Consider the following 20,767-nt stretch of genomic DNA (forward strand, 5'->3'; position numbering starts at 1 on the left):
ACACATTATAGAAGGGAGGAAGAGGGGGGGAGAAAATAGATAGAGGAAAAGGGATCGGTCATATTTTGGAATTAAGTAAGGAGAGGCGGGGGTTGTTATGTTAATGGGCATGTCAGGGGACCGTATCGTGCCTACATGCTTGACTATGGTCTCCCTGGTAGCTAAACCAGGTCTCCCAGATCTGCCAGTAGAGATCTTCTTCATCCATGTTAAAATAGAAACTTTGTTCCATTTTGGCATATACCTGCATTATAGAGGTGACAACTGCAATATCTGGGGGTTGGGACTGCTTCCAAGCTCTCGCTATCACCAATTTCGTAGCCGCTAGGACAAAAATGATCAATTTAGATATGTGATTTGGGACACTTCTTGGGAAGATATGCAAGAGAGCAATTTCAGGAGTGAGTGGGATAGCCCAAGAGTAGCGCAAAGGTTCGATATCTGACTCCAAATGGGTGTTAATTTTGGGCATTCCCACCATATATGTATATCTGAGCTTCTTTGCGTGCATTCTCTCCAGCATAAAGGAGATGTTGTAGGGAACATCTGTGACAATCTAGAGGGGGTATAATACCATTTCAGAAATAGTTTCATGTAGGACTCTAAAGTGTTTGCACAATGTACAGTCTTCTTAGTTAACGTCATAGCTGTATACAGGTCTCTGTCTGTGATTGGTCTGGATAGATCCCCCTCCCAGGCCCTAAGCTGCCAGGGTCTGTCTTTGTTCGTAGACGTCTGCAGGAGGTCATAATGGAATGATATGAGTCTAGGAGTCTTGGTAGTGAGCTGCCCCAATTTTTCCCAGTTAGTCAGGGGTCTATTTAGGACTTTGGTGAATCCCCAAGATATCATGAAAGCATAAAGTCTAGAGTATTCAAAAGTGGCCCAAAGAGGGGGCTCTGGGATGATTGATCTTATGTTGTTGGGAGTGAGTAGAGTGCCTGAGGGGTATAGGTGGGAGACCAGTTTCAAGTCCCACTCTCTCCACTGTTGTACGTGTGTGTCAAGCAGGGCTGCAAGTAAGGCTGGTAGGGAGTGAATAGGAGACGGGTGTGGGGCAATTTCGCGTATATTTCTAAGGTTATGCCAAACTTTCAGATTATCTCTGACAATGACATTCTTTATTCCCAGATTGTCGAGACAGTGGCCAGGAATCCAGGGTAGATCAGCTAGACTTAAACCCAATGGAAGGTCTAGTGCCTCTATGCTTTTCCATCCCTGTGGTTCCCCCTTGTCCGCCCATGCCGAGATGTGAGAGAGCCTGGCTGCTTCATAATATCCGCGTATGCTAGGCATTGCTACTCCTCCCTGCTCGTATTTTTTTTGGAGTATTTTCGCTGCAATACGTGGCTTAGACTTGCCCCAGATATAGTTTTGTCCCAGCGATTGGAGCTTATCGATTAGAGCACTGGGGACATTAAGAGGGATACAGCGGAAGTAGTAGAGGATTTTAGGCAGGATCGTCATTTTGAAAGATGCAATGCGGCCCAGCCATGAAATCTCTTTAAGACTCCAGGAGGAGGTAAGCTCAGTGACTTCTCTAATAATATCTGAATAGTTAACGGCAACCACAAGTTTCGGGTCCGGACCAAGTTGCACTCCTAAGTGCCGAATGGTGGTTTGCGACCATTGGAAAGAATACGATGTTCGCAACACATCTAATTCAAACGCTGGGATGCATACAGGTAAAGCTTCTGTTTTGGAGACATTGACTTTGTAATAACTATGGGCCCCGAACTCGGAAATAAGATCAAAAAGAGCTGGCAAGGAACCTATTGGGTTTGTTAGAAATAGTGTCACGTCGTCTGCGAACAGCGCTATCTTCGTGCCCTCCCTGCCAAACTGGACACCTCGTATTATGTGTGAATGTCTAATAGCCTGGGCTAAAGGTTCAATAGCCATGGTAAAGATTAAGGGCGACAGGGGGCACCCCTGTCTAGTACCATTAGTGATATATATTTCCGAAGAAGCTAATCCTAAACCCTTAACTACTGCAGAGGGACAAGAGTATAGGGCTCGTATTGCCATAATCACCCCATCTGGTAAACCAAATTGGGCGAGCGTATGCCATAGGTATTCCCATCTGACCCTGTCAAACGCTTTCTCCGCGTCTAGCGACAGGGCCAGCATGGGTAACTTCAATCGGGAAGCCTCTGTAAGTATGTCTAGCATTTTCCGGGAATTATCTGGGCCCTCTCTACCAAACGTGAACCCGACCTGGTCCGAGTGTATCACCTTCGGGAGTAGACTATTAAGGCGATTGGCCCAAAGTTTTGCATACAACTTTACGTCGCCATTTATCAAGGAGATTGGTCTATAACTCGTACACTGAGAGGGATCTTTGTTTGGTTAAGGAATGGGTAAGATTACTGACTGTAGAAATTCCTTATGAAACGAACCTGCCTCTCGGGCCTCTGAGAAAACCCTGAGGAGGATCCTGTTTAGTTCTGTCCTGAAAAGTTTATAGAAGGCTGCCGGATAGCCATCAGGACCTGGAGCCTTACTATTATGGGTATGTTTAATGGCCAAATTAAGCTCATTTAAGGAGAATGGGGCTTTAAGCGCTTCCCTATCATCCTCTGGGAGAGTTGGCAAGTTCAGGTTCTTTAGAAAGTCTACTACACTGCGTATAGAGGATTCTTTATCTGCCATTGAGGGCTGAAGGTGGTACAGCTCGGAGTAATAGGCCACAAACGTCTCTCCAATTTCCTTGGGCGAGGAGACCGATATACTACCCCTTTTGAGTGACAGAATTCTAGCTGCTGCTGTCCTACCTCTTAGTTTATGAGCTAGGAGAGTCGAGGCCTTGTTACTTTGACAATACATTAACTTCTTGAATTGAGCATAGGATTCTTTAACTCTCTGTAGCTCCCTGTCTGCCAGTTGTGCTCTTAGTTCCCTAATTTTATCAGCTAGAGATGTAGTTGGAGAATCTTTATTCTCCTGTTCTACAGAACATAGTTCAGCCATAAGGAGACCTTGGGGAGTACCTGCTTGGCGTCTGAGCATTGCCTGTCTCCTAATACAAATCCCTCTCACGTATGCTTTCAAAGTAGCCCATACTGTTTGAGAAGATATATCTGGGGTTTCATTTATTCTCAAGAACTCTATAATAGAGCTCTGGAGGGAGGTTCTAAAAGCTTTATCTTGGAGTATTAGTTTCAGGAGTTTCCAGCTAGGCCTAGACTCTGTGGTTAAATCAGTGGAGAGAGTGAACGTAAGAATATCATGGTCTGACCATGGGCAAACCCTAATATGTGACGTTAAGGCTCTATTTAGTGTCCACGAGTCCGTGAAAAAATGGTCGAGTCTCGAGTAAGAGTTGTGGGGTCTGGAAAAATATGTGTAGTCCCTATCGTTATGGTGGTGTGCCCTCCAGATATCATATAAATTATGTTGAATAATATATTGTCGAAATTTAGTGACAGTATTTATAGAGTATGCGTCTATTTTTTTCCCCCTTTGAACCTTTTTGTCAAGTAGGGGATCCCATATCATATTGAAGTCGCCCCCTAAGATTGTTTTAGACAACACTCCTTTCAGGAACTTAGATTGTAATTGATTTGGGGCGTATATATTAACCAATGTAAATAAGATACCATTTAGTTTACAGTTGAGCAGAAGGAACCTCCCTTGGTTGTCTTTCTCTGAGTGGATGTGTTCAAAGTGTAGAGATTTGTGTATGGCAATCACTACTCCTCTAGATTTCTCAGAATGAGAGGCTAGGACCACTATGGGATAATCTGGGGTTCTATATGGATTCTGAGTTGACGCTAACCAATGAGTTTCTTGCAAAAAGATAACTTGTATTTTTAGAGACTTCATGGTGTTAGTGAGCATACTTCTTTTTTCTTGTGAGTTAAGTCCCTTAACATTTAATGTTGCAAAGGAAATATTGCTAGAGGTTGTCGCCATTTTAGGTTTAGGGAGGGAGGGGGGTAAGGAGATGACAAGAAAGAGAAGAGGGTGTAGGTATTAAACTCTCCCCGCCTGGATCCGTGCACTCGACTGTGGCTCTTGGTGATCTTTGATCTATATGTTCGTATAAATGGTCGAAAAGGCCACAGGGGACTATGCCCCGGAAGATTTTTGGCTTTCACCTAAAATAAGAAATGAACAAATGAACAGTGGAGGAAACTATACAATATAGAGGATATAGTATGTTTCTATAGATTTGAACCAATCGTACGAATATTAACAAGGTAAGGTTTAGGAGTTTTAACAAATATGGTGAACCGCTGGATCACCAAAAGGAGAAGTGTTTTAGATACTAAACTGATTTCTCCAGTCCCCGTAAAAGGGGATAGCACAAATAGAATTTGCGTATATGGAGGGGGGGGGGTAGTACAAGTAGTCAACTTGCATGAATAGATTGACTATCAACGGGGGAATGTGAACAAGAAGGCAATACCACTGTCTTTCCATTGAACTGAATAAAATATCACATTTCCACAGTCAGAATAGTATGTATTGTTAAAGCTATATGTATACATTACAATCTCAATTGTCACTAAAAGCAATTCTGCTCAACAGTAGTTAGGTGTTTGAGGGAGATTGATCAACCTGGAGTACTTAAAGGAGTGGGAAGTACCCGCGAGTCCCGACTAAGAAGAAACAATTATTTAGGGGATAAGGCAAGTACTGCTGGGTAAGCACCCAGCCTCCCGCGGGAGGTCCCGGGTCCCCCCACTCCTTTTATGTAGTAATCATCTAACATATGGTAAATACAGCTAGCAAAACATATCATTTCTCAAGTTTTGAATGTAGGAACATTATAACAGAAACAGTCCAGTAAAAAGACCAGGGCTATTTATTTTCATTTGGTGGATTTTGCAACCTAGGAGTGAAATCTGGAGCGCCAGCTCGGATTCTTGGGACTTGAGGGGTTTCCGCTACACTAGACCGCTGTAGCGGTAGAGCCAAGCTTGTGGCTTCAGAGCAATTTCTAGAGTGTAGAGTATCTGCATCTGCTCGGGGTTTAGTCGAAGCTAGGCCCCAGTCTTGTAACAGGTCAAACCCTTCCTGGGGGGTAAAAATTGTGTGAGTCTCACCATTTTTTGAGATTATTAGCCTTGTCGGGTACCCCCACCTATATCTGATATTTTCCGTTCTCAGAATTTGGGTGATGTTTCTGAAGGATCTTCTCTTTTGCAAGGTGTAGCTGGAAATGTCCGGGAATACAGTAATTTGTTGGAATTTATCAGGAAGTTGAGGTTTGTTAACCAGCTCTCTCAGTATCTTCTCTTTATGGGTGAAGAAGTGGATCCTAGCTAGGACATCTCTGGGTTTGTCTTGGGAGACAGATCTAGGTCGCGCCACTCTGTGAACTCTGTCAAGTAGAAGACCGGGCGGATCTGTGGAAGGCAGTAAGGTATTGCAAAATTCCAGAACGTAGGACTCAAGTTCTTGGGGGCCAATCTCTTCAGAAATTGCACGAAATCTCAGATTATTCCGTCTGGACCGATCTTCCATGTCGGCTAGTTTTAATTCTAGGTCAGATATATGGATCGCTAGATTTTGGGAATAAGATTGCAGGTGGGCGTGGTCCACAGCTAGGTCTTCTTGCTTACGTTCTAGTGTTTTGGTGCGTTCTCCCAATGCTCCAATTTCTCTACGAAGCTCTGCTGTAGAACCTTTAATTTCTTTTGTTAGCGTGTCTTGAAGGAGGTTCATACGTCTGGTTAGAACATCAACAATGTTCGTAGATAGAGCGTCTGGTATAGGGGATTGGGAGTCCATACTGCTTTCAGATTCACTGCCTTCCAATGCAGAAGCGGATTCTCTATACATGTGGGATTTCCCAGTATGTTGGCTTTTAAAATGGTCTGCGACTGTTTTTTTGGGTGGATGGGGAGGTTTTGATTTCCTCTTAGTAGTTTGGGACATGGTTTTGGGCCTATCCTCGGCCAGAGCAGTGAATTTGGAAACTTGCCCCTCAATGTAGGATACAATGAGTGGGACAGTGGTGGAGAGAATTATACTAAAGTCCCCCTGACGTCAATCTTGGTTTAAGCAGCCATGTTCAGCGTTTTGCTTGTAGCCAGGGTGAAATACGTTAACATGACCTCGGGCAATACCAGTTCTTGGTCGACCTTCCACAGGGAGTGGAAAAGTGAGAATCTCAGAATGCACCCTCTCCAGGGGAATTGCCCTCACTGGGCCAAGTCGGGAAAAGGAATGGGGGTATGACCTGCTGTACTTGTATACAGCAGTAAAGGGGTGGAGAGAGTGCCAGAGATTAGCAAAGTAATAGGCTACTAGTTGTTAACCCCTAATGGGTAATGGAATATCCAGGGCTATATACCAATGGTATATCCTATAGGTTGGTTAGTTCTGTTACACTTCCAATTTATGTATAGGCAGACTATTGTATTAACATACCTGTTAGGAAAAGGTTAAGGTTAGTTGGCAAAATTAACACTTCAATTTAGGTATGTAACCCAAAAGCATTTGCTTTCGCTGCAGTTGTTAGTGTGAAGGGGACTTTGAATGCAGCAATAGTAAAGGCTTGCAGCATGGGCCTTTGGTGTGAGAAGCCCTTCGACAGCTTGCAATATAACCTTGATTTAAAACAATACACATAAGCCTTCTAAGCAATACTTGTTCACAGTACTATAATAGTTATCAGCTCTATAGGGAGAAAATAGAAGTTGTTAGGCAAGCATTAGAAAAGATTAACACTCCACTTTGTGCCTAGTGCTCAAAGACAATAACGCTGACGCAGCAGCTTTGGGTACAGTATCTGACAGGTAGTAGAATGGTTCTATCAGACACACTGTGTAGGTTAATATGTCTCAGTTAAACTTTTCCACAGTTCTGGGCTAAGAGTCCCTGTATTTCCCGTTCTCTGTGTGGGGATGAACTGCTATGCAGTGATAGGCCAAGGAGGTAACAGCTCTGCTTGTATAACTGTGGAATGGAAAGTACTCCTGGCACTCTGCAAATTGTAGCCTAGGGGGTTAATTAAATCAAGCCTGACTGTTCTGGTTAGGTTATTCAGTCCTGTAGCTCTGAGGGCGCAGGATCTAGGTGAGGCTCAGTTACCCACTTCAGCAAATTGTGTAATGATAATGTAAAAGCAGCCCTGGTATAACGTGTAAAGCCCAGGGACATCCTGCAGGCTCAGTACCTATGCGATTTTCCTGTGTCTCTTTTCCTCCCCGGGCCACGTGGCTGAGACAGAATTAGGAGGGCCCTCTCAATGATACACCGATGTAAAAGACAAGTGTGGCAAGAAACAATCAGTGACCTCAGGCTACCCACAAGTTATAAGTACATGGAGACCTCAACTTGGCTGCTCAGAGATAGGTCTATGGGCTAAAGCTCCTGGATGCCACAAAAGGGTTTTTCGTGTTCCTAGGGCGGCTGGCCAGGCCTAGTTAGGAGTGCTTCTGCTGCCGCAAGGCCGCCTTCTCCTCCAATGGTAGCTTTCTATTTCTTTAATCACTGTGTCCCCAGTTCTAGTGAAAGTCAGGGGTAAGTCCGCAGGCCTCTGCTTATTGTCTTATCAATCTGTGGGGTATCCTGCTGACCCCTCGCCTCCACCCTCTGTATAGCCAATTGGAACTTGCCTCTCTTGTAGATTAACTTTTGGCTGGGGCCCAATACCGCAGCTCCGGAGCGGATCCCCGACCCTCCGGAAGCTACTGCGGCCCGTCTGTGTGTAGCTGATGTGCGGAGAGGCAATATGGCGGCTTTTCGCGCCACAACGCGCTGGTAGTGTGTAGTGTAAAAGCCCTTACCCGCTCCACCTCACGATCCGTCCGGAGTGAAGGCTGTCTCTTCTGACCCGGGACCACTTAGGTAAGCTGTAGCCTGCTGCGGGTGGGTGGTAGTCGGGACCTCAGTTTCATCTGAGCCAGGCTAAAGTCTTATCCCCGTTTACGTTTGGGGAGCAGCGATGAGGAGAGGAGATGTCTTGGACTGCTATGGCTCCGGAGCGGAGCCCCGGCCCTCCGGAGCTAGATCTCAGTTGCAGAAAACAGCTAGCTGGTAGGATAGTTGCGTAGGGGTATTTAGTGCGAGACAGGCTGTCAGGCCGTTGAGTTCAATGTATTACCCTTTATCCACACCGGTCAGTGCAGAGAGAAATCTCCAACGATAACTCTCAATATGAGGAGATAGTTATGTGTAAATAAAAAGAAAAAAAAAATTTAATCCCAAGGTTGTAATTAGGGAAAAAATTGCACTTTTGAGCACTTTTCTATGAGGAGCTCCTCTTTGCTGCGACTGTTCAGTTAGGCAGTTGGCTCCACCCCCGTGAACATGAGCTTTTGCTGCTTTCAGACTCCCATTGATTCCTATAGTATCCGCCGTCTCCAGGGCGGCGGATTGAAAACCAGGTACGCTGGGCCGGAATAGTGGCGAGCGTACCTGGTAGATATTTGATAACTAGCAAAAGTAGTCAGATTGTGCCGAATTTGCGTTCGGAACATTTGTAATGACGTAAGCATCGATCTGTGTCGGACTGAGTCCGGCGGATCTTATGTTATGTCACAAAATTCTACTTTTGCCGGTCTGTAGGGTTTCGATAACTAAGGCGAATCAGGCTCGCCACAAATACGCTACGCAATTCCATCGTATTTGCAGTTAACGGCTTGATAAATAGATGCCATACTGTCGATCTGGCCCAGGGGGGTAGCCAATATAGGCATCGGACAAAACGAAAGTCAGTTCCTGTTCTAGTGCCTGGAAGTGATACCGAAGTGTCTCCAGCATTGAAGTTTCCCATCCTTGCACCATAACCGCCATGTCTAGCACTAAATGTGGGGCTCAGTGAGTCTTCAAGCACCCTCCTCTCTATGAGAGTTCCAAGAGTGTTATCCTCAAAGTTTATATGTGGCTGCAGGCTTGTTTTTATATGCAGGCCGTAGCAATATAGCTTAGTATAGGTAGAGTAGCATTTTTCACTACTTATAACCCAGGATCACTCAAATCCTGGGGGGCGGAATGTGCAGCAGCCTTAGCAGTGTAGATGAACAGAGGCCCAGTACAGGCCATGCAGTTCGTCTCCACGTCGCTTAGCTGAAGAGCAGCTAGCTTAGGTTTTATTTTACAGGTAAGTATTTATTTAGTTTTAAATAGGAATAATTTAGGTATTAATTGTAATTTTTATTTGGAATTATTTTAATTATGTTAAAGTTAGTGGGAGTTAGGGTTACGTTAGGGTTAGACTTAGGGTTAGGTTTAGGGGTTAATAACTTTAGTATAGTGGCAGCGACATTGGTGGCAGCAGATTAGGAATTAATAAGTGTAGTTAGGTGGCGGCGATTTTGGGGGCAGCAGATTAGGGGTTAATAACAGTAATGTAGGTTGCGGCGATGTTAGGGACAGCAGATTAGGAGTTAATAAGTGTATGTAGGTGGCGATGACATTGGGGCAGCAGATTAGGGGTTAATAATATTTAACTAGTGTTTGCGATGCGGGAGTGCAGCGGTTTAGGGGTTAATAGGTTTATTATAGTGGGGCGATGTCCGGAGTGGCAGATTAGGGGTCAATAATTTTATTTTAGTGTTTACAACAGCGATCCTCAGTCCTGAAACAGCCCGGTCTTTGCAATAAACTAGAACCTGATAAATGGGCGAGCTAGAAAGTACTTTGCAGCCTTTTCCGAATCCCAAAGGCAAGAAGACACAGTGGCCTCTATGTATCAAGCCGTCTACTTACCTGCTTCCGCCGTCCCAATACGCTCGCCTAAGCTCGCCTACCATCGCCGCCGCGTACCTGAATACGTTCGCCAAAGTTATCAAGAAAGCTGTCAAGAAGCCGCTCACCAAGTACGGTGTGATGAGCAGCGGACTGTTGTTAACTAACAGTCATCGATATCGCTGCTCATCGGCTTCTTCGCAGCTTTCTTGCTAGCCTGTCACTAAGCACCCACACTATACTATACTGTTATACCCCCTAAACCGCCGGTCCAGGAAGCCCCCCGCACCTAAATAAAGTTATTACCCGCTCCTGGACCCCGCCGCAACTATAATAAATATATTAACCCCTAAACCGCCGCTCCCGGACCCCGCCGCCACCTACATTATACCTATTAACCCCTAATCTGCCGCCCCTATACCGCCGCCACCTATATTAAAGTTATTAACCCCTATCCTGCGGATCCCGGACCCCACCGCAACTAAATAAATTGTTTAACCCCTAAACCGCCGCTCCCGGACCCCGCCGCAACTAAATAAATTGTTTAACCCCTAAACCGCCGCTCCCGGACCACGCCGCAACTTAATAAATAGTTTAACCCCTAAACCGCCGCACCCGGAGCCCACCGCCACCTACATTACATTTATTAACCCCTATCCTGCCCCCCACTACACTGCCGCCACCTACATTAAACTCATTAACCCCTAAACCGCCGCTCCCGGACCCCGCCGCAACTAAATTAAATGTTTAACCCCTAAACCGCCGCTCCCGGACCCCGCCGCCACCTATATTAAACTTATTAACCCCTATCCTGCCCCCCTATACCGCCGCCACCTATATTAAACTTATTAACCCCTAAACCTAAGTCTAACACTAACACCCCCCTAACTTTAATATTATTTTAATAAATCTAAATAAAACTTACTATTATTAACTAAATTATTCCTAATTTAAAACTAAATACTTACCTGTAAAATAAACCCTAAGATAGCTACAATATAATTAATAATTATATTGTAGCTATTTTAGGATTTATTTTTATTTTACAGGTAACTTTGTATTTATTTTAACTAGGTAGAATAGTTATTAAATAGTTAATAACTATTTAATAGCTACCTAGCCAAAATAAATACAAAATTACCTGTAAAATAAATTCTTACCTAAGTTACAATTACACCTAACACTACACTATCATTAAATTAATTAAATTAATTAACTACAATTACCTAAAATTAAATACAATTAAATAAACTAAACTATAGTACAAAAAAAAAACCCCCACTAAATTACAGAAAATAATTTTTTTTACAAGAAATTTAAATTAATTACACCTAATCTAAGACCCCTAATAAAATAAAAAGCCCCCCAAAAAAATAAAATGCCCTACCCTATACTAAATTACAAAGTAATCAGCTCTTTTACCAGCCCTTAAAAGGGCTTTTTGCGGGGCATTGCCCCAAATTAATGAGCTCTTTTACCTGTAAAAAAAAATACAACCCCCCCCAACATTAAAACCCACCACCCACATACCCCTACTGTAACCCACCCAAACCCCCCTTAAAAAAACCTAACACTAACCCCCTGAAGATCACCCTACCTTTAGCCGTCTTCACCCAGCCGGGCCGAACTCTTCATCCAAGCAGGGCAGAAGAGGTCCTCTATCCGGTAGAAGTCTTCATCCAAGCGGCGTCTTCTATCTTCAATCATCCGGAGTGGAGCGGAGCCATCTTCCATCCAGCTGAAGCGGAGCCATCTTCTTCCAACGACGTCCTAACACCGAATGAAGGTACCTTTAAGGGACGTCATCCAAGATGGCATCCCTCAAATTCCGATTGGCTGATAGGATTCTATCAGCCAATCGGAATTAAGGTAGGAAAAATCAGATTGGCTGATTCAATCAGCCAATTGGATTGACCTCACATTCTATTTGCTGATCGGAACAGCCAATAGAATGCGAGGTCAATCCGATTGGCTGATTGGATCAGCCAATCGGATTGAACTTCAATCCGATTGGCTGATTGAATCAGCCAATCGGATTTTTCCTAACTTAATTCCGATTGGCTGATAGAATCCTATCAGCCAATCGGAATTCGAGGGACGCCATCTTGGATGACGTCCCTTAAAGGTACCTTCATTCGGTGTTAGGACGTCGTTGGAAGAAGATGGCTCCGCGTCGGCTGGATGGAAGATGGCTCCGCTCCGGATGATTGAAGATAGAAGACGCCGCTTGGATGAAGACTTCTACTGGATGGAGGACCTCTTCTACCCCGCTTGGATGAAGAGTTCGGCCCGGCTGGGTGAAGACGGTTAAAGGTAGGGTGATCTTCAGGGGGTTAGTGTTAGGTTTTTTTAAGGGGCGTTTGGGTGGGTTAGAGTAGGGGTATGTGGGTGGTGGGTTTTAATGTTGGGGGGTTGTATTTTCTTTTACAGGTAAAAGAGCTGATTACTTTGGGGCAATGCCCCGTAAAAAGCCCTTTTAAGGGCTGGTAAAAGAGCTGATTACTTTGTAATTTAGTATAGGGGGGCTTTTTTATTTTATTAAGGGACTTAGATTAGGTGTAATTAGTTTAAACTTCTTGTAATTTTTTTTTATTTTCTGTAATTTAGTGTTTGTTTGTTTTTTGTACTATAGTTTAGTTTATTTAATTGTATTTAATTTTAGGTAATTGTAGTTAATTAATTTAATGATAGTGTAGTGTTAGGTGTAATTGTAACTTAGGTTAGGATTTATTTTACAGGTAATTTTGTATTTATTTTAGCTAGGTAGCTATTAAATAGTTATTAACTATTTAATAACTATTCTACCTAGTTAAAATAAATACAAAGTTGCCTGTAAAATAAAAATAAATCCTAAAATAGCTACAATATAATTATTAGTTATATTGTAGCTATCTTAGGGTTTATTTTACAGGTAAGTATTTAGTTAATAATAGTAATATGTATTTAGATTTATTAAAATAATATTTAAGTTAGGGGGGTGTTAGTGTTAGTCTTAGGTTTAGGGGTTAATAAGTTTAATATAAGTGGGGGCGGGGTCCGGGAGCGGCGGTTTAGGGGTTAAACATTTAAATTAGTTGTGGAGGGGTCCGGGATCCGCAGGATAGGGGTTAATAACTTTAATATAGGTGGCGGCGGTATAGGGGGCGGCAGATTAGGGGTTAATAGGTATAAAGTAGGTGGCGGCGGGGTCCGGGAGTGGCGGTTTAGGGGTTAATATATTTATTATAGTTGCAGCGGGGTCCAAGAGCGGTGCTTTAGGGGTTCATAAGTTTATTATAGTGGCGGGGGGGTCCAGGAGCTGCGGTTTAGGGGTTAATAAGTTTATTATAGTGGCGGCGGGGTCCGGGAGCGGCGGTTTAGGGGGTAATACATTTATTTAGGTAGCGGCGGTGTAGGGGGGACAGATTAGGGGTGTTTAGACTCGGGGTACATGTTAGGGTGTTAGGTGCAGACATCTCCCATAGAAATCAATGGGATATCGGGCAGCAGCGAACATGAGCTTTCGCTGCTGTCAGACTCCCATTGATTCCTATGGGATCCGCCGCCTCCAGGGCGATGGATTGAAAACCAGGTACGCTGGGCCGGAATAGTGCCCAGCGTACCTGCTAGTTATTTGATAACTAGCAAAAGTAGTCAGATTGTGCCTAACTTGCGTTCGGCACATCTGGAGTGACGTAAGAATCGATCTGTGTCGGACTGAGACCGGCGGATCGTAGCTTACGTCACTATATTCTACCTTTGCCGGTCTCTAGCCTTTGATAACTAAGGCGAATCAGCCTCGCCACAAATACGCTGCAGAATTCCAACATATTTGCGGTTGATGGCTTGATAACTAGAGGCCAGTGTATCAGTCGGCCTCTGTTCCGAATATACAATGTTCAATGCATCACTCACAGTGATAATTGCCTGATAAAGAGACTCCGGACGTCTGGCAACAACGGTGATGATACACCTACAGACTGATTCTCCAGCCCAGAGGCTAATAGGCTGCAGATAGAATACCATAGCCCCCCTGTACTCCAACAATTCCAAAGGCAATCCCTCACAGACAGCACTTATTGGGACCTCTAGCGAAAGCACTTATGGCACAAAGAGCTTGAGCAGCGCTGAGAAGATCAAGAAGGGACCAGAGGATGACTGTCAAACCCCAACAGAGGGGAACAAAAGCCGCCAAAAGAGAGGAGGCACCGCCATGGCAAACAGCCGCACGGACCACGCTTGAACCAGCAGGAGGTGTTCTTACGAGTGCTACGGGATTGTCCTGTTCCTCTGATGCAGAGAAGACACCTTCCAGGTAACAGAGAGGCTTTGTAGGAGCTTCGTACCCCACCTACTAGAACAGCCGCTCACTGAAATGGACAAGACTTAACTTACGGAGGGCTGTGGGATTTGCCCATCCCTCCGTTTGAATGGTGTTGCTCCGATAGGGGATTCTTCCCTACAGCTGTCCCGGGTTCCAAAGTGAGTACACGGCTGATGCGCACAATAACGTTAGCCCCCCAAGTACTTGCACACCTGAACAGCTGACTGAAGGGTTCGCCGGGGTCACAGAGATCCTTGAGGGCAACCAACTAGCCCGTTCCTTTGTAGCAGCTGCAAGCCCGTCATCAGCCTCGGTTATAGGCGGCAGAATACACAGATACACGCCTCAGGTTGGTTGGGCGGCAGATAATGAGCAAGGTTAGGCAGACTGCTAGTTGAGATAGAAAACCCAAAACAGGAGAGGGTATCAGAAAGGAGTGCTTTAGCAACAAAGCAACCTAATGCCAACCTATATAAGGACTTCCACTCCGGGATCCGTGGATCCTGTACCGGCCCTAACTCATTTAGTTAGGTCAAGGTACACTTCGGCAGGATGGAGAGTATCGTAGTTCCCAAAAACAGAGAAGCATGGCAGACGGTAGCTACCTGCAAACTACCTGTTTGCTCCTCCCCCAGCCGGAAGTCCCCTCTTTCATATGTCATAATAGAATTCAGTTATTTACATTTTCTAATGGATCAAAAAAGCAAACAAAAGTGAGATTGTAAGCAATAGCTAAGTGGATGTAACATACTATTGCTTACAATACGTCCCCATACATATCCAACACTTGGTTAGGAGAGAGGACAGAGGGAAACAGATATGTGCATGCGTTAACCGGATAACTATTTGAATGCGCATGTGAACCACCATGATGTTTCTACCTAGGTAGAACATCATTATAGGGCCTGCATAATGAGGACAATAGTGGGTTTGACAAAATCAGCATTTTGGAGTACAAATTGCAGGAAAATGACCAGAAACATTTAGTAGGTACCAATTGCAAATATCTTTTATATATAATGAGGTTTTAAAACAAGTTAAAATATTTTTTGAGTTTCCTATCCCTTTAATTTAAAGGGACAAGTAACATGTTTTGATTATAGTATACAATGTTAAAAGGGATATTAAAGTGCTAGGCACAACTACAGTAGCAGGTTTACTAATCACCATTCTCTTGTTTTTCTTACTTATCCTGCAGATATTCAAGTGCTAGTTAGTAAAGCGCTGCATCTTCACGCTGGGTGCCGCCATCTTGGAGCAGAAGTATTCTCGCACCCTGTGAAACATCCATGCACACTCACAGATTAGCAGAGAATTTTTTAAAAGCCGTACAGTGCACTTTAGCGTGTACAATACAGATTGAAAGCTGTACATTTCAGCAGTAACTGCATTGCTCTGTATTATTCCTGGTGGCTATCTTTTATGCTTGTTATAGAACAACAACAACACCAAATTGATCGTGCAAAAAAAAGAGAGGTGCTGTACGCCCAATGAGTAAATAAAACATCCAACATACAAATTGATTGTACTTATGTTTTACAGTATACATAGTTACAAGCACTCTGGGGACCTACACAATTTGGGCACTAGCTGGCTGGCAGACAAATGGATCGTACCTATTTTACATAATATCAATATTTACAAAAACTCTGGGGGACATCGAAGTACTTGTGTACATCTAAGTGCTTGTAACTATGTATATTGTGAAAACATAAGTACGATCCATTTGTATGCCACCTGACCCAGCTAGTGCCAAAACGGTGTTTGACTCGCTTCTGTAATATTTGCCAACTGCGGCATGGGCGCATGCGTGCTATTTAGTGTCATTTTGCACTTTATTGTAGCAATGCTGCAGTGAGCGCATGCGTCAACAACCGGCTTTGTAAAAATTTGGTAGGCGTGGCCGGAGGTAGGGGAACCTAACGAAGTCGGCAAATAATACAGAACACCGGCCCATTTCTGGAGCACTATTTCCTGTAGAGCAGTTTTGCACGAATGTTTTCCTTTGCAAAAACACTAGATGGCAGCACTATTTCCTGTAGAGCTTCAGAGACCTACCAAGGTATCTGTTCAACACAGAATATCATGGGAACAGAGCAAAATTCGATAAAAGAAGTAATTTGGAAATTTTTTATAAAATGGTCTGCTGATTGACAGGGGCTGCAGGGCCATGGGACTAATCTGTGGTGTGATATGATCATATGACTGACAAAGGATGCAGGGCCATAGGTCTAATCTGAGGTCTGATATGAACTATAACTGACAGGGGCTGCAGGGCCATGGTACTAATCTGTGGTGTGATATGAGCATATGACTGACAAAGGATGCAGGGCCATAGGTCTAATCTGAGGTCTGATATGAACTATAACTGACAGGGGCTGCAGGGCCATGGGACTAATCTGTGGTGTGATATGATCATATGACTGACAAAGGATGCAGGGCCATAGGTCTAATCTGAGGTCTGATATGAACTATAACTGACAGGGGCTGCAGGGCCATGGTACTAATCTGTGGTGTGATATGAGCATATGACTGACAAAGGATGCAGGGCCATAGGTCTAATCTGAGGTCTGATATGTACTATAACTGACAGGGGCTGCAGGGCCATGGTACTAATCTGTGGTGTGATATGAGCATATGACTGACAAAGGATGCAGGGCCATAGGTCTAATCTGAGGTCTGATATGAACTATAACTGACAGGGGCTGCAGGGCCATGGTACTAATCTGTGGTGTGATATGAGCATATGACTGACAAAGGATGCAGGGCCATAGGTCTAATCTGAGGTCTGATATGAACTATAACTGACAGGGGCTGCAGGGCCATGGTACTAATCTGTGGTGTGATATGAGCATATGACTGACAACGGATGCAGGGCCATAGGTCTAATCTGAGGTCTGATATGAACTATAACTGACAGGGGCTGCAGGGTCATGGTACTAATCTGTGGTGTGATATGAGCATATGACTGACAACGGATGCAGGGCCATAGGTCTAATCTGAGGTCTGATATGAACTATAACTGACAGGGGCTGCAGGGCCATGTGTCTAATTAGAGGTTTGATGTGTGCATATACTTGACAGTGGCTGCTAAGCCATGGAGGTCTGATAATGACCCAAGTTATTTACTTACTTTCCCTGATTTATTTTAGTTACCCAGGACCAGGTTACCATTATCGTTATATAAAAGATTAATTAATTAGAAAATTGCATAAACAGCTTACATGTGGGCAGCTGAAACATGCATCTTTCATTTGCTTTCTGCCGGCCTTTTTTGCCCATATAGTCTATGCATGAGATCATGTTTTGTCTGCCATAATAATTTACTTGAGTGGTCTTATTGTTTGTTTCTTATAGCAGATATAAAAACAACATATGGTACTGTAAATACTTATTTGTACATCTTTAGCCCTAGAATCCTATTCTGAAATGGAAACATTCATTTGCTGCTCAGGATTTCTAGGGGAAAATAAATCTCCTGACTTGTCTAGACAGGTAAAAATGCTACGCAATGGCTTATTTTTCTCAACCTAATCCATGGTGGGGAGTTTTCTCCCATATTTACAGTACTGTGCAAAAGTCTTAGGCCACCGTTAGATTTGTTGTTTTAATGACCATCCATATTTATTTTTTGGTCTCTTTATTAAAGGGGCAGTAAACCTACACAATAATGTTATATAATTCAGGCGATCCCTTACTGCCTCTATAATATTTAGCTCTGGACACTGTGGATGCCAGTCAAAGACTGTCAGTGTTTTATTAGCTGTTTTTCTCTCCAAATATGATTTTACTGCATAATAAGTGTTCTTGGGATCATTATCATGCTGAAAAATAAAACCATTCCCAAAGGAATAGCATGATGAATTAAAACCTATATGTACTTTTCAGCATTCCTGAACCCATCAATTCTGAAAATTTCGCTAACACCACTGGCAGAAATGCAGCCCCAAACCAGGACAGACCCTCCACCATTTTTCACTGAAGACCGCAAGCACTCAGTCTTCCATCTCTCTCCAACTCTTCTTCTCACATATTGTTGACGACCGGTCCTACAAATTTCAAACTGGGATTCGTCACTCTATAATACTATTTTCCACTGATCTTCATTCTAATCTTTGTGAGCTTTAGCATATCTTAGCCTTTTCACCCTGTTTCCCTTCCGAAAAAGTGGTTTCTTGGCTGCTACCCTTCCACAAAGACCATTCCTGATTAAGCTTCTTCGGACTGTAGAAGGGTCAACTTGACTGCCAGATCAGATACTGAGCCTGGTCCTTGCTGGACTTCTGAGAAACTCTGAGAAAGTTCTCATCAGATTTTGAAAATTTTCTTGGCCTTCCAATGCTTTTTTTGTCCTTGACCTCTCCTGATTCTTCAAATTTCTTTATAAGAGCTTGAATACCACATCTTGAGTATCCAGTTTGTTTTCTGATTTCACTTTGAGAGTGGCCTTCCTAATGCAAAAGTATGATTTTATGTTTGTCAAATTCTGTGATCTTTGGCATTTTGAATGGAATGATGTGATTGAAAGTTAGTCTTATTATCAAGCTTCCAATTAATTAAACTCATACCACATGTGCTTGTAATGCTCAAGCATGTCTTGCACAAACCTGGTGTAATTTTGACATGAAATAGTAGGACATATACAGGTGTTAGCAATGACATTAATTAGGGTTCCATTCCATTTAGGTTTGCGAGAGCCAGGTTCCTGCTATTGCTCAAATTTCCTGTATTTTCTGGTTGTATTCTAATAAAAACACTTAGAAATAATTATATATGGTCATTATACCATTGTTAAAACAACAAATTTAATGGTGGCCTAAGATTTTTGCACAGTACTTTATATGTATCGCTATGCAGTCCTTTTTTTCTAACACCTAAGACTTCAAATCTTTGAGCCCTTTTAAATGTATTATTAATATTTTTTATGAGTGTAACTGTACTTTTAAATTATAATTTTGATGTGTTTTGTGCAACATTTTTTTCTTGCGTAACAGTTAACCAGAGCTCTGATGTTGCGCTATACCGATGTGCGTTAAATTCGATTGAGCTCAAGCGGAAGCATTTACTTTCAACTCGTAATACAGTGCTACTTCTAGCGTGTGCAAAGAGCCGCGAAAAAACCCTTTTCACTCGTGCGCAACTGTTAGCGCACCACTCATAATCTACTAACCCTATGTGAGCAAAGTTTAAGACAATAGACAGGCTGATGATAGGTGTGGATATCAAATTGGTAAAGTAAGTTACAGACATATGGGACTGCTCAGCAAGATACAGTATGCAAGTAATGGCCAACCAGATATGGCAGGTGGTAAGTGGCCAGCAGGACACAGTAAGCAGATAGTAGTCATCTGGTCACAGTGTACAGGTAATGTTTAGTAGGATACAAGTTATAGTCAGCAGGACACTGTATTCAGGTATCAGCTGACAGGACACTGCAGGATACAATATGTCGGTAGTAGCAAGCAGATAACCAACATGAGAGTAGTGCACAGTAGGCAAGTAATGCGCACTAGAACAGTATGCAGGTATGAATCAAACACTATGCAGGGAAGACAGCAAGATGCTATGTAGGATGGCAAGGAGCAGAGACTATTTACTAAGTGTGGAGAGTCCTTTTGATAGGATTTATTTTTCTCTCACTTTAGAGGCTTCGGCGTCCTTAGAAAGTGTAAGCACGTGAGAGAAATGTACTGTCACAACAGAGGCTTGGTGAAAAGGGTTTTGGCTGTGCCTTCTGGATTAAATCACACCATGCATTTAAAGTGCCATAAAACATGTTGAGATTTGTGCATATCCTAAAAGGGCTAATTAAGTTAAAAATAGTTTTTTTTTAAAAAATTGTTGGCAAGTATTTTAAAATACTTTTTAAAAATAAGCAAAATTACTGACATACCTGTGCTCTCTGGAGTAGACTGATCCACCCCCATTATCAGTGTTTAGCATCAGAAACATAGGCATTGTATTTAAACTGAGTTAACAGCAGCTTATTTGCTTCTAGGCATGCTCCAGCAGATAATGACTGTTAAACTCTGCATTCTACCAAAGCAATGATGGATATAGATACAGCCATACCTTGAATTGTGTGGGGGGAGTTACAGCTGTACAATTCAGAAACTTACAAGAAAGGGTTAATGGCGAGGCACTGCAGTATAAATTTGCAAGTAAAGTAATTAAAGTACATATTATTATATTTTGTCTCTATCCCAACTTGTTTTATGTCCTTTAAGAAGGCCTAGGAGAAGCTTAGAAGCCTTAATGGTAGTAACATTTATATTCCCTGATTTGTGCAGTGCCTGATTGCTTGTGTATTGAGAATTTGTTCCTTGTTTCTGAACTCTTGGTTTTTGATTTTGGCTTTTTCCAACCTGACTAGTGTTTTCTTGTGATTCTTGTTACCGACTCTGGCCTGTATCTGACTAAACTTCTGTTTGCTGATTTGGTATTCTATTTGTTTGAGCTGGTTGTGGCCTGGACATTTTGCCTATGCCTTCTGTGTCTCTTTTGTCCTGATCTTGCTACATCTAGGATACTTGCTTTGAAGGCAAGGATACCCAAGGGGGTGTCCGTAAAAGGGGGCGCACCGTATGAAATATATAGTTGTATTGTTGGTCAATTGTATAAAATAATAAAATGTATATTAAAGAAATTTATATGCAAAAAAATACTTGAGTCTATGGTGATATGGGATCAAAGATCCAAGGGTGGATTGTCCAATACAAAACTGTTGTCTGCTGTTTGTAGTAGGCTGCCAATGTGACTCTAATCAGTGATTCCTCGATGGAAATGACAAAAGGCTGCTTGTTTCCCTTCAACTGATGT

The sequence above is a fragment of the Bombina bombina genome, chromosome 7, assembly GCF_027579735.1.
Source record: "Bombina bombina isolate aBomBom1 chromosome 7, aBomBom1.pri, whole genome shotgun sequence".
Lineage (NCBI taxonomy): Eukaryota > Metazoa > Chordata > Amphibia > Anura > Bombinatoridae > Bombina > Bombina bombina.